We start from the raw sequence: 16590 nt of genomic DNA, 5'->3' as shown, positions 1-16590 counted from the left end.
AGACACTGTTTGACTTTCAGATGTTTTGACCCTAATCAGAAGATAGTCCAAGATTTATTACATAAGAACTATCTAAAATGGATATGATGTTGAAATGAACTCTGGTCCATTGTAAAACCATGGTGGTGGTGACCTGGCATATCCCTTTGAGCCTAGCTTTACCCCAAGTATTTTCTGAGTGTTGTATTCCCAGGTGTGACTTCAATTTTCCATAGGGTTTCTGTAGATGTGTCATAGAGAGATTATCTTTTTAACCAGGATTGTGGGAAACTAAGGAGGTTTTAAAATCTAAGTGAACAAAGGATGTGGGAGAAAGATGGCTGTTCTGGGAGTTGGAAAACCTCATTTCCATGCTGGGTCTACCATTTTAATCTGCCTTATAATCTTGGGCAAGTTACTTCACTCACTTGGAGAGACGAATTTTGCGAAAATAAGAAATATTGTTCAATTCGGTAGAATGCTTCATCTTATTCTACAGTCCTCTGAGGAAAACAAGGTTGAACTAGCTCAAGTGTCCTTATCCTAGAGAATTGTGGATGATTGTGAGGGTAGTCCTGAACCTCCTCGATTTTATGCAAAATTCAGTACACGTGTGTTTAATGCTGGGGAGAGACTTAGAGCTTTCATTAGATTTCCGGAGAAGTTCACACCCTCCCGAAGGTTCAGCACCTCTGGATGGTAGAAACGCTGAGGGATTTTTAAGTTTGAAAATGTTACCATTCTTGGATTTTCTATCTTTATAGTAAGACTTATAGAGAAAATATTTTTACAGAGAGAAGGATTGACACAAATCCCTTTAAATCACATCTTTTTCACTTTAATCTGAGGCTAATTTCACATTATGGAGAAACGTTTTTTACTAGAAAATTCTATGAGGACTAAAGTTCTATAATTTTTGTTCTATTAAACTTGGAGCTGTTTATATGCCAACAATGCTGTTTATTGCCTTATTAACACTGTCTATACTAAATGACTTTGGGGAGAAAACATTGTTCTTTAGACCCAAGGGTGTCCCTCAGAGTATTCTTATCCCTGGATTAAGAGGCTAGGTATTCCAGGGAGAAAATTTGTTCACTACCTAACTTTGCTGTCTTGAAAAAAATATCTTTTCAGAGTTATTTACTCTTATTTCCTCAATGTTTACAATGGCCGCTCTAAGGCTGTGCAGTTGAACGGTTTCTGTGTCTTACACAGAACAAAGAGAACGCATTGCTCAATGTTACCCAATGTCCTTAACAGGAAAATAGTCAATAAGATCCTCTTTGAATTTAATATCTAAGAAAAAAGTTTTTGAATGATGTATTTGTATTCTTTCTATTAAAAAAATGGCACAGGCAATTTATTTCCCTTTTTGCTTCGTCTACTAGAACTCTGAGAGCTAAAGTCAATGCTCAAATGTAATTTGCAGGAGGTTATGCATTGTAGATGTTTGCATACCTCTATATTTTTCTATATTTACTCGAATATTACAATTTATAAATTTTTTGGATTAAAAAATAATACCTTTCCATTGAAGAAGAATGTACAGAAGAAAGTTAGAATCCCGAGTAGTCTCATCATTAGGAACAACACTTGTTAGCTTTCTGGCCTTGCAGTGTTTTTTTATACATAGCTACACTTTTCATAATGTTCAATCAAACTGTACAGTTATATAAACTCCCTTTTATTTAATAATATATTATGTACATTTTCCACTTCTATTAATTTTTTTAAGTGCATGATTTTTGATGATAGTTTGGTATTCTATAATAAAGATATATCACTATTTTAAATAATGGGAGGGTTGGCATCTTTACACAAGAATATTATTGTTTCTTTTTATGTACTTAGAAGAAACGTCCAGAAGTGGAATTACTAAACTTATTTTAAAGATTTTCTTTAACACTGAAAATTTGCTTTCCATAAATGTTGCAACAATTCACACTTCACATCAGTAGTACTTAAGGGTGGCTCTTTCCTCACACCCTTGTCAACACTGAGCAGCATTTTTTTCTTATAATCTTAATTCATCTAATAGAAAAAGAAAGGATGTATCATTTGAATTTGTGTTTCTTTGATTTTTAATATAATTGCATATTTTTAAAAAATTTATTAAATATTTGGAGGTTTCTGTGGGTGAATTGTCTCTTTTTATCCTCTGACCATTGTTTTATTGAGGAATCTGGCTTTGTTTTTCCTATTGTCTTGCAAAAGTTCTTTACATATTAAGGCTAATACTGCTTTGGCATCTACCTTTCGTATATTTCTCCCATTTGTCAATTGCTTTTGCATTAGTGTGAGAGGCATATAATGCAGGGAGTACAAATAAAGATATCAGAGATGGATTCCGTGTTTATAGAACAACTCAGAAATTACTCAATATCTTTGTTCATCTCTTTCCTTATCTATAAATTGGGATAATAGTGTTATCTCCCTGACATAGACAACACTCAGAACAGTGCTTGGAGTATAATATTCACTCAATTAATACTAACCCTGTTTTATATTTTGACAATTTAATAGTTGTCATATCTTTTTGGGGGGAGGTGGAAGGAGAAGGGTGGGAGGAGCAAAGAAAGTAAAGAATGCCCGTGTCAATGCCATGACCACTTTGTGGCAGCTTTGTGAAGAATAAATGATACTTCTTCAATTCCAGGTTTGATTTACACCCAAAATAAATGTGGGTGCAGGGAGAAAGGTAACTCGATATGCTTGGAATGTGCTGGTCATCCAACACATAGGTGATTGCATCTATTTAATTATTTTGTTTTAAATGACAGATGATGTTTCAGTGACCTTTTCCTAGGAGGACCTCAGGATATCCCACAGGTCTTTAATTTAAGTCTCATCTTTTCCACCCAGGAAATAATCCAAGAAGAGCTGTCTCGCTTACAGGGGAAGAAAATGACAGGCGTGGTGTGAGGCTTTCTCTATGAAGGAGCTGCCAGTTAGCCATCAACCTGGAACAGCATAGAATAATTTTGCTTGAGACTGGAGACCCCCCCCAGCTGAAAAGAAAACGAATGGTGCCCCAAATCTGGTTTTGAAATGAGGAGCGAGGGGCCCCCAATTTGAAAATAATCACCTCCACTGTAACTTCATCTTCCAAATGAGGACTCTCTCACATCTCAGTTAGTCAGCGTGCAATGTTCCTTTTATTTCTGTTCTCAGAGTCTTGACATCACTAAAAATAAGTGACTCAATTCCACTCGTGCATAAGCAGCTGGAAAACTACCAAAATCTTCCCAATCTCCGAACCGCGTAAACAGAGACATCAGAGGGAGGAAAGAGAGAAAAAGGAAACAGAAGTGGAGAGAGGAAGAGAGTTTTAAAAATAAAAAGTTATACAAAAGAAACTCCCAGGGGAGAGAGTAGGGTGTTTATTCCATCTCTTTGGTCCTGGTAGCACATTGAAGGCCATACGCCTTTGGGTCAAGGAAGCGAACCAGGTGGAAAAAATGGATCAAGAAATTTTATAAACACCTTGCAAATAAATGTGCCCAGCCAGTACACATGCCAGCACTCAGCTTGGGAAAATTTTGGCAGCTGCCAGTGGTCAGATGCCCCAGGATCTTGGGGGCCTCATCTAGAACTTGAGGACTAATGGGAAAAATGGAAAGAGAGCCCTGGCTGGCCAGCAAGACCCAAAATACAACCACAAACCCCCTCCATTTCCAAAGACTGGTCTTTTGTGGTGGCTCTTAGCTCAGAATGCACAATTACAAAAATGAAATGTTCCAAGTGTCCTTACACCCACAACATTCTTTCTTTTATTTACTGTCTTGGGTGGAAGAATATACTTCGTCTCCTAGTGTCCTTTTGCCAGGAAAGAAAAGCAGGTTTGGCCAGCAGAAAACCTGATGGTCTTTATTCCTTCCTTCATGTTACTCAGGAGATGAAGAAAAAGGTCAAAACAGCTGTGCAGCTCAGCCGACTCATCCTGTGTTGGGCTGCGCGCTATCTCCACGCTTCAAGGGGAGAACTTCGCTTGAGATGAAAGTAGGTCACGAGGCGGCGAAAGGGGAACGAGACTTAACCGAGGAAAATGAGAAGCGAGAGCTGGGTTAAACCCGGGACCTCCAGCCCTTGCTGCTGCTTCTGAAAAGATGACCAGAGAGGGCAAGGCGACTGTTTCTCTGTGACCTCTCTCTCCTTCTCCTGCTCTCTCAGCCTCTGCTTTGCTCTCATTTTAATCAGTAAATGAAGTGCCTGTGGGAGCCAAGGAATCTGTGAAGGGACCCTGCAAGGGCAGTGGCAAAGAGCTTTTCTCTTTTTCCACACAAAGACAGGCCAAAGGGGAATGGTTTAAATTGCTTCCAGCAGGATTTAGGTTCAGCATGAGGAAAATCTCTCTGAGTGCGATGAGCCTCTGGAATGCATTACTCAGGGAGGCGATGGAATCCACTTCAGAGATCTCCGAGGATGCCATGGAATGCTAATCTTCCTTAATGGCTAATATTTTGGTGTAATCAGAGGCGGAGGCATGGATGAGCTTTCAAGTCCTTTTCACTCCTGAGATTTGAATATACACAGGCAGTAAAATGAAATATCAGTTGTCCTGTGACATCTGGAGTATACAAACCCTGCTTTGTTTAGGTCATCTGAGGCCCTTTGGGTACCTGCCTTCCACTGGTGATTAGGTTTGAGTCCTGAGTGTATAGATCTGGTGGTTGTGGGGTTGCTGAAAGGGGGGTATTGGAGAGAAAAGAACCACATTAAAAACAACAAAATAAAAGGACCAGAAAGTGAGTCTGAGCCAAAATGTTTAGGAAGTGCTGAAATTTGAGTGAGGGAAATGACAATAATCTATCATATATTCCAAAGGGTTGGAACCATGCCAGAACTGGAAAGCAGAGCCAAGGCTCTCAAGCTGGGTAGAAGGAAGATGAAAAAGGAGAATGTTAGGAGGCAGAAGTTTTACTTATGGGACCCCTGAGACTCATCATGGGTGTGTCAAAGGAGTTGAGAAGGGAGTGAATGAATGAATGAAAGAAAAATGCATCAAAAATTTGTCATTAACAAAAGATAACATTCAGAAATTTATAAACCTACCTGACAATGGCTTCCAGTGTATCTTTTTAATTTTTTTTGATGAGGAAGATTGTCTCTGAGCCAACACCTGTGCCAATCTTCCTCTATTTTGTGTATGGGACACAGCCGCAGCTTGGCTTGATGAGCTGTGTGCAGGTCCACACCCGGGATCCAAACCTATGAACCCTGGGTCACCGAAGTGGAGGCCCAAACTCAGCCACTACACCACCAGGCCCGTCCCTCAAATATATCTTTCTAGTAACAAGATAATTACATCGCTCTGAGGCCCTTTTGCTTTCTTGGGTGAAAGCCAATTGATGGGGAATTGAAATACACTAGTCTTTGCTTTTGAATGTGCTTCACATAGGTAAATGAGGACCACATGTTTGAGAGTCACGGACTGGCACTCAGCAAAGATCCTATGGATGGATCTGACTGGCAAGGTCATCATCAAGGAGCAGACAGTTGGGTGAGTTGGTCAGGCCACTTGGAGGTCCAGAGCTGAGTATTAAGATATGCTCATTAGTGCATCTTCGTTGTGATAATATTTGCCTGCACAGAGAATCAGCACCTTTTTTCCTTTACTTCTTTTCTCCAGAGCAACTTTGTCACACAAGCATGTTCATTTCTATTGATAAGTTTGGTAGAAACAACCTGTAGGTTTACGTGTGAGGCTTTGGGCTAGCTAACATGTTGCTTTCCAGTGTGAGTTTTTAAGCTAATGAGCAAAGTGGTTAACCTTACTTTCCCTTATATTTTATGGTGACATTCATTCAGCATTGTCTTTGAACTGTGAGCTAGGCTGTGGACTAGGGAGTCAAAGATGAATAAGATAGAGATCCTGCCATCAAAGCAATCCAATCAGGAATAGCCATTAGCCTGCATTGGGCTCCTGTGTCATGGAACCCAGGAGGAGGGAGGGGGTGAAGCCACCACTGATGAGCATCATGACTCCTGGCATCACGTTTTGTTTGACTAAAACACAGATTTAATGAGAGAACATAATCAATGAAGGTTAGTAGAAGTCATAACCCTTGGACCGGATTGGTTAACACACCATACCATTTGTTTTCCTTCATCACAGGACAGAATTTTAGCTAGAATACTTGAAACCCCATCATTCTCTAAAAGGAAGAACAAGGAGAAAAAAACAAAGCAGAAACTACAGCAGCCAAGGTGCTCTAATTCTCTAGGCAAATGTTGAATACTTGAGTTTCCTTCCTTGATGACCCTCATCAGAATGGCTTTAAGGCAAGAGGTTCTAAGATTTTTCTGCTCCTCTGGGATGGGTGGAGTGACATTACTGTTGAATGGCCGGGATGATGTTAATGACCCAGGGCTGGGAGTTGTTGAACTGGTGGTAATTGTCTGAATCTTGCCACTGACATTTCTAGGAAGGAATTTTGGCCCTGATGATCTTGGCTGCAAAAAGTTGGTAAGATAACCCTCCCTTCCCCCTTCCCATTCTCAGCTCCTCTGGGGAAGAGGAAAACCCCAGACACCAGCTTTCTGGTAACATGAAAAGCTTCCCATAACCACGTACTATAAATTATAAGAAGCACGACCCTTCTCTTTCTCTTCCTCTTTGTTTCTCCCTGAGCAATATTGTAAGAGTCTACACAATCCCATAAGGGACTTGGCTGGCAAGCAGCTGAAGATACCGTTCCCTTTGGCAGCAGTTCTAAGTGACTAGACTAACGTATTCCTTTTTGCTTAGTTTCCTCAAAATTGCATTATGGTTCTATGCAGCTGAGGGACTTGAGGAAGAAACCCAAGTGTAGAGAAAGCAAAGGTATAAATTGGCAAGCCACTCAGCCAACTAGTATTATTTCTCTTATTTTAAGTCATGGGCCATACACGTGGAGCAGAGTCGCTGTCTCCTCAGGGTGTGGCCTCCTGGAGTGCGGTCCAGGGTCTCTGGTTGACCCAGAGGCAGATGGGGCTGTGATGAGTCTCTATGGATGTAAGATCTTCTGGGCTGACTTCGTATTCTGTGTGGCACGTCCTCCTTTAACTCCGCCTTTGATCTTGTGGAATCTGGCTGTCTTTGGGACTGGAGGATACGCTCTGCACAAACACCCCTGGAAACAAAGACCATGGACCAGCTTGCCCATGTGAACCAGAGAAACTAGATTATTTGTTAAGGCCATTTGCTGCGTACCTTGGAGTGGTAAGAAATGAACTTTCTTGATTTCAACACTAGCTACCTGTGTGTTCTGCGGCAAGTTGTAAGCTTTTCTGCTCCCCATCCCTCATTTGTAAAAGGATCGAGGAAGGCAAATGATCTCTGAGTTCCCTACAGCTCACTTAGAAAGAGCCTGTGAACCAAGACTTACTTTCTCTGAAGTGCGTTATTAGTAGGTGAAAATATTTTTACCCACCTCCTAAAAAACAAAGAAATACATACAATGTAATCAAACCTTAATTGAAGTTTCTAACCATTATCTTAAATTTTATTTCATAGAAAGTAAAACAAATTTAGACCAAATGCATTATCTGTGCGAAATGAGTCGAGCCTTAGTCTGGCTCAACTTAATAAACTGCAGTGAGATGGGACAGCCCCCACGAGTTCCTCTCGGAGGCTGGGTCACTGCCACAGATGCTCCAAGAAAGTTCAGTCCAGCATAAAAGCAAGACCCACACATACGCATGTCTAGCTCTCATGGCCTCTTGAAAGCTTCCCTGCCTTCCCCGTGTGCTGGATTGTTCCTTCAGAGGACGTCTTTCACCATGTGCACAGTTTTAGCTCTCAACCACTTACTCTGAATTATTCATTGATGCTTGCTCTAGTTTGCTGTGGATCCATCTGGCTGCTAACCTAAGCGCGTATTCTTTTCTTTCCGCACTTGTTTTGCCCTTTGGGCTTGATAGTGGGTATCATAGTCCCAGCTGAACTTCCTTCCGTAGGACTTCATTTCACCAAGATACACTGCTTTAGGCCTCCTTAGTTGAACCTGGCCTACGTCTCTACCCATGTCAGCTCTGCCATCATGGGCATGACGTATACCAGTTTTACTTGACTTTCTTGAGCAGCTCTTGAACATGGTAATAGACGGTAGATTAAAAAAACCAAACAGAATCAAGGGTCTAAGAATATTTTTAACACGGTTTCTGATAGATGAGCAGGGAACACAGAGCAGGTGATATTCTAAGATCTAGGTGTATAGTGGAAAGCAAGGTTGGGTAATAGGATCCCAGCTACTGGACTAGAGTTCAGGGTTTGGGGTCTAGTTCCCAGTGATGGTAATGGTGAGGGTTCTAACAGGAGCAAGATCTAATGGATCCAGGGATCCTGCAGGCCTGTATTAGTGATGCTTATTAGAAAACCTTAAAACATCAGCATCCTTACCTACAGGACCACGATAGTTATGCTCCAGGTAACGAATCCCAGCCATGGTGAGGTATTCTGCAGGCAGTCTGCGATCTCTGAAGAAATGCAATCACGACCCTTAGTCTGTGGTTTGGTACCTACTGGCCCCATCTCTTTGCGTTTCTCTGCGTGTGGCATGCCTAACTCACCTGGTCCTAATAAATCATATTAACTAGGTCTTGGAAATATCAATGTTTTCAGATTTTCTAGACCAGGTCATCTACGTGCAGTCAAAGTTTCCTCTGATGAAATAGCCAACAGAAGGGCTGTCATTGAGGGAAGTGAGTTGAGCAATAGGTGAGTGAGTGAGGGCAGCGTGGTGGCATGGGGGATGAGGGAAGGAGTCCAGTACATGAGTCAGGAATGAGGTAGGGAAGATGGTACTTGTAGGGGCTTCGGTAAGTACTTGGGAGTGAATACATGAATAAACCATTCTTTCCAGTTTTTCCCAGGCTTGGGGCGAAGGATTAAGGCTAAAGATCACTTCTTCAAACTGACACACCAAGTTATGGTTGAGCTGTCAGCAGAGGTGACTCAGCGTTGAGTCCGACCGTGAGAAGCTACTCCTGCTTTGTACGTCTAACCTCAGTTCAGGTTGGTCCTGGGGGCAGGGTGAGCTGTGGGGAGGAGGAGGTGTGAGGAGGCAGTTGCATGCTGGATAGGGCTTTTCAGGGCTGTGTTTTTCAGAGCCAGCCCATTTCTGGCAAAAAGTATTACTCTCTAGGCAAGTGTCTGTTTGCTATGTTGATCTAATACAACATTAACTTCTGAAACAGATGCACTCATTTTGCCAATTTTCCAAGCTCAAAACAGGAATGGAGTTAATAAAGTAACGGAGGCATTTTGGATGGTGAAGCTCTGCTTTAAAAATGCCCACATGTGTATAATTTTCCACTTTCTTCCTAAATTCCTATGCCTGGAAGGAGCCTTAGAAATTGAAACCTCTTGTTTACAGTTGAGAAAACTTAGGTCATGAGAAGCACAGGATTTGCTCAAGGCCACATGGCTATCTAGGGAAAAACCAGGATCAGAATCCAAGACCTCAGACTTCCGGAAAGTGCTGTCTTAACCCCATGTCAATCTCTTAATTCATGAATGGATACCATTGAGGGATTTTGACATACTGCTTCAGCATCAGGGAGCAATCAGCCTCGCTCCTCCATAGACCACAGCTTTGCCTCAGTGGGAAACTGCAGCCACATAGAATCATGGTCTTTCTTCAAGAGAATTTCAAAAAGGATTGATGAAGCAGTTAAGAAGGTTTATTATAAGCTGATGTTTTATCTTCTATCAACTATTTCAGGCTACTATATTATTTGTCATAATAAGTTGGTTTATTCCCAAGTTCATTCCACAAAGGCTTGTGAATGTCTATCGTGGGCCACACCATCTTAGGGACTAGAAGGTGGGTCATGGTGTTAATAAGCCATCCTCCTCCTTGTCCTTAGGGAGCCTTTAGCGTAGTCAAAGATTTGGAAAGCTGTTTTTTTGTTTAAGTCCCACTTTGTTGTTTCTGTCCAAAGTGCTCCGTTGGACTGTCTCTTTTTCCAACTCCGTGCCGTGACACTGCATCTGATAAAACACAATGCAGAAGAGTGAAACACGTGTTTCCCCCCAATTTAACCCTTCATTAATATTTCCTGGTGAAGCAGCTCTCCTAACTCAGAAAACAAAGCAAGAGGAGGTTGAAAGGCCTTAAATATCAGGAACGTATGGAAACTGCCCTGAGCACGAAAGTGATGTCCTCAAGGCCTCAAATATTGGTCAAGTCAGGACAGAACCAGATTCCTAGGCTCTTCGTTTATTACTCTTTTACAAAAATGGGATCTTCTAGAAATCAGAAAACATTCAAAAGTTTGAAAACACTTCTAAAAACTTAAGTTATTCCTTTACACAGTAGGATAACCTACGGCAGGACCACATCACTTGCCCATGGAGTCTATTTGTTTCTTGCTGTTGGCAAACTGCCCTGTCCAATAGACACTCCACACACTCTTGAATGAACAAGTGAATGAATGACGGTTATGCCCATCAATATAAGGTATTAACTTACTTTGGTCCCTCACCGACACGTGTGAAGCAGTTTGGAAATTTACTTCACTCATCATGCTCTTAGAACAGCTTTGTGTTGGGTTTTTGAGAATTCTGTTAAATTCCACAGGAAAGGGAGATGAAAGCTATTTCTATGTACTTCTCTCTCCACAGGTGAAGCTCAAAATGAGTTTTTGACGTAGAGTGTCAGGCTGGTCCCCAAGATATTGTAAGACCACCTTCAAACCGATTTTTACTTTCTGAAGAGAGCATAGGAGCTAGGAGTAGTGATGTCTCTTTGTGAACACTGATCAGTCTGGGAGAAACAGGACATTTGAAGGGAATGGAGAAATATGGAAGAAAGGAGAACCGTGTTAGTAAGTATGTAACTATTCACAAGACATTTTCATATCCACTGTCTCATTTTATACTTAGAACAGTTCTGTAGAAGCTATTATTATTCCCATCTCACAGATGAAGACACTGAGGCACAAAGAAGCTAGGAAATGGCAGAGCCGGCACTCAAAGCTAATTCTCCTGGTGTTAGAGCTGGTGCTTTTTCAAGCACCTCACCCCTTCTTTGTAAATGTGGCAATGTCACAGCCACCTGCGGGAAGACAGGCGTTCATTTATGGGCCACGAGGTGGGAGATTTTATGGTAAATCTGTTTTAAAAATGATGGATGCTGTGCATTGGTGCGCATTCCCTATTTTAGTTGACAGCATCACCTTGTGGATGAAAATACATCTGGTGTGTGTTTTTATTTGTAAATATATGTATACTCTGTCGATTAGGGATAATGAGCCAAGCTATTATGCTGTCAATCAGAATTGTTTAGGGGTTGAAACTTCTTTTCCAGAGTTTACTTTTCGGTAATCTAAAGAGTGAGCCAATGATCACATTTAACTGATCAGCGAACAGAACGGAGGCTGCTTTGTCTCTGGCCATCTTGGTTAAAACTTACTGCAATCTTGCTTGCTTAATTAATATTTTTTGAAAAGTGGGAATTAGACTTTATAGTATTTGTGGCTTTGTGGTGAGAGCTAAAAGGGCAAAGTGAAATATAGCAGCTTGGCAGAATCTTATTGTTTAAAACAGAAGGACGATAAGGCCTCAAGTTCGAAGGTCTTGACGTTCTGCCATCCCAGCTTAGGGTGACTTGAAACTCTCTTAAACTCAGTTTCTTTATTTCTAACAAAGGGAGAATAACGTCAAGCTTGTGGAAAGGTCATCGAAGGCCTGGTAACCTGGGCCCTTATTTTTAAGATTTGAAGTGAAAGAGTTCCTGCATTTAATAAGTAATGAAAATTCCAAGACAATCATCCATCTGAACACAGACAGAATCCACACCCCTCGAGCAAAGATTTAGACACATTTTTGCAGGAATCTTAGCTGGGTTGGGTTCTGCTGCTACTGCAGTTGTGGGCAGACAAATTGGTTTATAAAAAATATTTTTATCAGCAGTGAAAAATGACAAATACCCTGATTTTTTTCCCCCAAACTGTCCTCAAATGGGCATATAAAGTAACAGCACAACTTAACAGCAAAGTAAGGGCAATTTATCCCAATGTGATAGATTATTAATAACTACTACACATTATAATTAATTATTCAATTTACTAACTTGCTAATTATTCATTTGAATGATGATTTGATAGAGAATTTAGCAATCCGCATTACCTTCCACTTGAGGCTCTGATGAAACGTTTCCTGCAGAAATTTTAGTGGAAAAAGTTTTGCTTTTTGTTTTTTTAATTTCCTTTTTTCTTGTAAGAGACAGGCTTATTGGGTAATGCGTGGACAGTCAGAATGGATTCTAAATAATGTCTCGTGTTCAGAGAGTCTGAAAAAAGCAGCTCAACGCTCCGCATCAGCCCCTCTGCAGACTGCCAGCTTCCCTCCCCTCGCGCCCTCCCCCAGCCCACCCCTCACAGCTGGAGGTCTTTAGGGCAGACGTTCAGTTTAAATTTCCCGGCTTTTAGTCGGTTTCTGTCAAAGCCGTAGCCACCTTCTCCCACTGACTGTGGCGGCTTTGTTTTTCCTTCCCCCCATTTGCTACTTGTTAGCCTCCGTGTCTTGTGTCTGCACACTTACAGTAGGCAGAGCGCTGATGACAGATGGCGGGGGGGTGCGCTGGGAATTGGGCTGCCGTGGCACGGTGCCAGGGGATATGCCTCGCCGCCGGAATGTGCAGCCCAGAAGCTCCTCCTTGAAGCCTTGTCCGTTTGGTTTGGTTCTGTGGGCGTGTTTGTGTGCGCCTGTGCACACGTGGCATGTTTTGTTGTTGTTGTTGTTGTGGTTGTGGCTGTTTTTGTTGTTGTTTGGGCCAATGACAACAGAGGCCTGGCTGGCTGGCTGCTGCTTTCCACTCTTGGCAGTTTCCAGACTCCCAGACAGGAAATGCTCCCAACAATTGCAGCTGTGAATTGGCCCATTTTTCTGGAAAGAGGATAAAGAAAAGAGTTTTATAAGATCTTTTGCTTTTCTCGCACAAGCAGGGGTGTGTTGAATACAAACAGAGAGATGTAGGGGAGATGGTGGGGGGCGGGGGAAGGCTCCTTTGGAACATGCACAGTGCTGATCCCTGAGCCAGATGTGGGGCTGCCCTAGGTCCTTAGGGGGTTTCAGCAATTTGAACCCTTTTGACAGCCAAGAGAGACTCACTTCCGTTCATTCTTTCAACAAATATTTGAGAGCTTGCTCTGTGACTGGTGGTTTGCTGGGAAGTGAGGATGCACCAGGAAAGAAAACAGACAAGGTCTATACCTCATGGAATTAACAATCGGATAGATACACTGCAAGTAAGTGAACATATGTCACAATCACACACTCTTGTTAGTGTTTTCCATGCAGTTTAATAGCCTGCTGTGGTGGAGAATGATGGTGATGATGATGATGACGATGATTTACAACTTTTAATGAGTACTTCTTCTGTGCCAAGCACTGTTCTAAAGGTATTTCTCGTTTAATCCTCATAATAACGCTATGAGGTAAATACTATGAAAATGGGTATTTGGGGGAGGTCAGGAAAGGCCTCTCTAAGAAGACGAAATCTCAGTTGAGGTATGAAGGATGCGAAGGAGCCAGAGAGAGGGAACAGCAAGTTCAAATGTCCTGAGGTAGAGAAGAGCTTAAGTGTATTTAAGTTGCTGAGCAAGACCTGTAGGATAGGGTGTAGATATAAGTTGGTGACACTGGTGGGAATTGGGGATTTTGATAAGGTGTGGGATAAACTTGGAGAAGTATATAGGGCCCTTCTCAGGACTATGTCCTGGTAAGGGATATGAGAAAGGGAAGCCATTGTTGAATTTAGAGCTGAAAAGAGACATGACACATTTTTGACAGATTTCTCCGTCTGTACTGGGGAGAATGAAATGGATTGGATCAGACAAGTGTGGAAGTGGGAGGATAGGAGGCTATTACTGGCAAGAAATGATGGTGACACGAATTAGGATGGCAGCAGCGAACATGGAGAAGTAGAAGCATTAGATATCTAGGTTGGAGGTGGACACAGGAGGAGATGCCAATCAACTGAGTTGGGAAGGTGGTGAGGCAAAAGAGTCGTGGCTGGTACCCTGGTTTCTAGCCCTGGCTGCTGGATGGTGGATGGTGCCATTCACTGAGATGGAAAGGACTGATGACAGGCCAGGGCTTCCTCTCTTAGTACATAGAGGTAGAGTGTACCTCTTTGTATACTAGAAAGGTCAGCGCCCAGAGAGGCAACTTGAGGCCCTGGGAGGAAGAGGAAGTTCCTTCCACTGAGGGGAAAAAGAACCACCATATCACGGCAGGAAATAGTTTCCTTACATTTGTGAGGCAACATTTTACACTTTGGCTTCTGTCCCTTGTCTTATTTGATCTTCACTATAATATTGTGATACAATTATGATTTTCTCAGTTTCACAGAAGGAGAAAATGAGGCCTACAGGAGTGAACTGACTTTTCATGGTCACACAGCTATAGTACGAGCTATTGCTAATAGTAATTAAAAGTTTGCTTTGTACCAAGCACTCTTCCATACACTTCACATCTGCTGAGTCTTCATTATCAGATAAGGTACATATTACTCTTACCCCATTTTTAGAGGGGAAACTGAGGCACAGAAAGCTTCAATAACTTGTTCAAGGTTATACAGCTAGGAGTATCTTACTTATTGCTCTAAGTAACAAAGCTGGGTTTCGAATCCAGCTCCCCATTTGTGCTCTTAACCCCCAGGCTATACTAAGTATCATTGAATTGGGACTCTGAATCTCACAATCTCTTTACTATTCTGAAATGCCTCCTCCATGCCACTTCTGTTGATTCCTCTTCCCCTCCAATGGATTCATGTGTCTGGGGCAGATTTGGCGTTACTTTAGGTGGCTAGATGCTAATTCCTCCAATATTTTCTTCCAAAGACTATCCAGTGTCATGAAGTAACATCTGAAAAAAGACTATACCTTAAAGTGACATAACTCTCAGTCAAAATTAAAAAAAGAAAAGAAAGAACCTATGAAATAACTTGGTCTATATTTATCTATTCATTGGAAAACATTTTTCTGTTCTAAGTTTACAGTGAATACGTACAGAATGGAATGTGACTCTTATTTTCTTGAAAGTCCTAGGGCCAAGTAGGAAGGCAGCATATAAACATTATATCAGTTTCATTTTTCGTATCTCTTGAAAGATGATCTACGCACATAACAAAGATGAAAGAATTAGGCCACAAACAATCCCCATGAATACCATGATTGGGTCCTGTAGGTGATCATCTTGGCAGCATCTCGAATGTACTTCATGTTACATTTCTTCATTGAGGGCAAGATAGGAGAGAGACTATTTCAACTTTATTTGTTCACATGTATCTGATTAAGCTTTCTGACTGCGAGTGTGAGAGTGATGATGAGCATGCATTCTGGCACTGCACAGCCTTCCAGAAAGTGGCTCTGTCCCTAAGTAAGGTTGAAACAACCACAGGCAAATTTGTTTTGCTATTGGCTAATTGAGTAACCATGGGGCTGGGTCCTCATTCTGAAAATGCTCTAAATTGATATTGCATACCCAGAGGATGGGGAGTACTTGCCTCATCACGTTGGTTCTGAAGATGAAGTGAGATGATTTCTCCATTCTCGTCACCATCCAGTCAGGTAGCAAAGTAAGGGAGGCAAAATGGTTACCCCATATTTCTCAAAAGGAGTACTACCCCAAACTGATTTATGTTCTATCCAAGATGTGTTCCTCAGTTAGGTTTGGAAAATGTTACATTCTATTCTTGTCATGTATTGGCATATTAAAAGCTCTGATAAGTCCTACGGTAAAGACATGTATTTAATGTTGCTGAACATAGTATTTCCCGCACTGCCTACTGCTGTCAATGCTGATGACCACTTGTGTGACTGATGCACCAGCAACATGATTCTTTAGCCCATTTAAGATATGTTGAGACTAGGTCCCCCTTAAATAAAGCCCTGAGAGAAAAAGTAGTGTGTAGGGTAAGGTGTTTCCAGTCAGATGAGCTGAGGCTCAAGTATTGACTTTGTCTATTAGAAATTCTGTAATTTTGGGCAAGCATACTTAAATTCTTTGAGTTCTTTCATCTGCAAAATGGGAAAATGAATTTTTCCTCAAAAGGTAGTAGTGATTTGTTTATTCATTAGTGAATCTATTCATCTAACAAATATTTATGGAACATCTTCCCAGTGCTGAGTGTTGTGGTATGGACTGGGGATTAAGAAGTTAGCCATCTGTGTTTGTTAGGGTTCTCTAGAGAAACAGAACCAATAGGAGAGAGATATAGATAGATATAATATGATTTATTATAAGGAATTGGTTCACTCAGTTATGGAGCCTGAGAAGACCCATGATCTATCATCTGCAAACTGGAGCCACAGGAAAGCCGGTGATGTAATTCAGTCTGAGTTCGAAGACCTGAGAACCAGGAGCACCAAGGGCAGGAAAAAAAAACAATGTCCCAGGTCAGCAATCAGGCAAGAAGGGCCAAATTCTTCCTTCCTCCACCTTTTTGTTCTCTTTGGCCCTCAATGGATTAGATGATGCCCACCCACCCGGGGGACGGCCATCTGCTTTACTGAGTACACTGATTCAAACGCTACTTTCATCCAGAAACGCCCTCACAGATACACCCAGAAATAATATTTAGCCAAATATTTGGGCACCCCATGATCTAATCAAGTTGACAT

This window comes from Equus quagga, chromosome 1, assembly GCF_021613505.1.
Source record: "Equus quagga isolate Etosha38 chromosome 1, UCLA_HA_Equagga_1.0, whole genome shotgun sequence".
Classification (NCBI taxonomy): domain Eukaryota; kingdom Metazoa; phylum Chordata; class Mammalia; order Perissodactyla; family Equidae; genus Equus; species Equus quagga.
Note: the sequence above shows the minus strand (reverse complement) of the source record.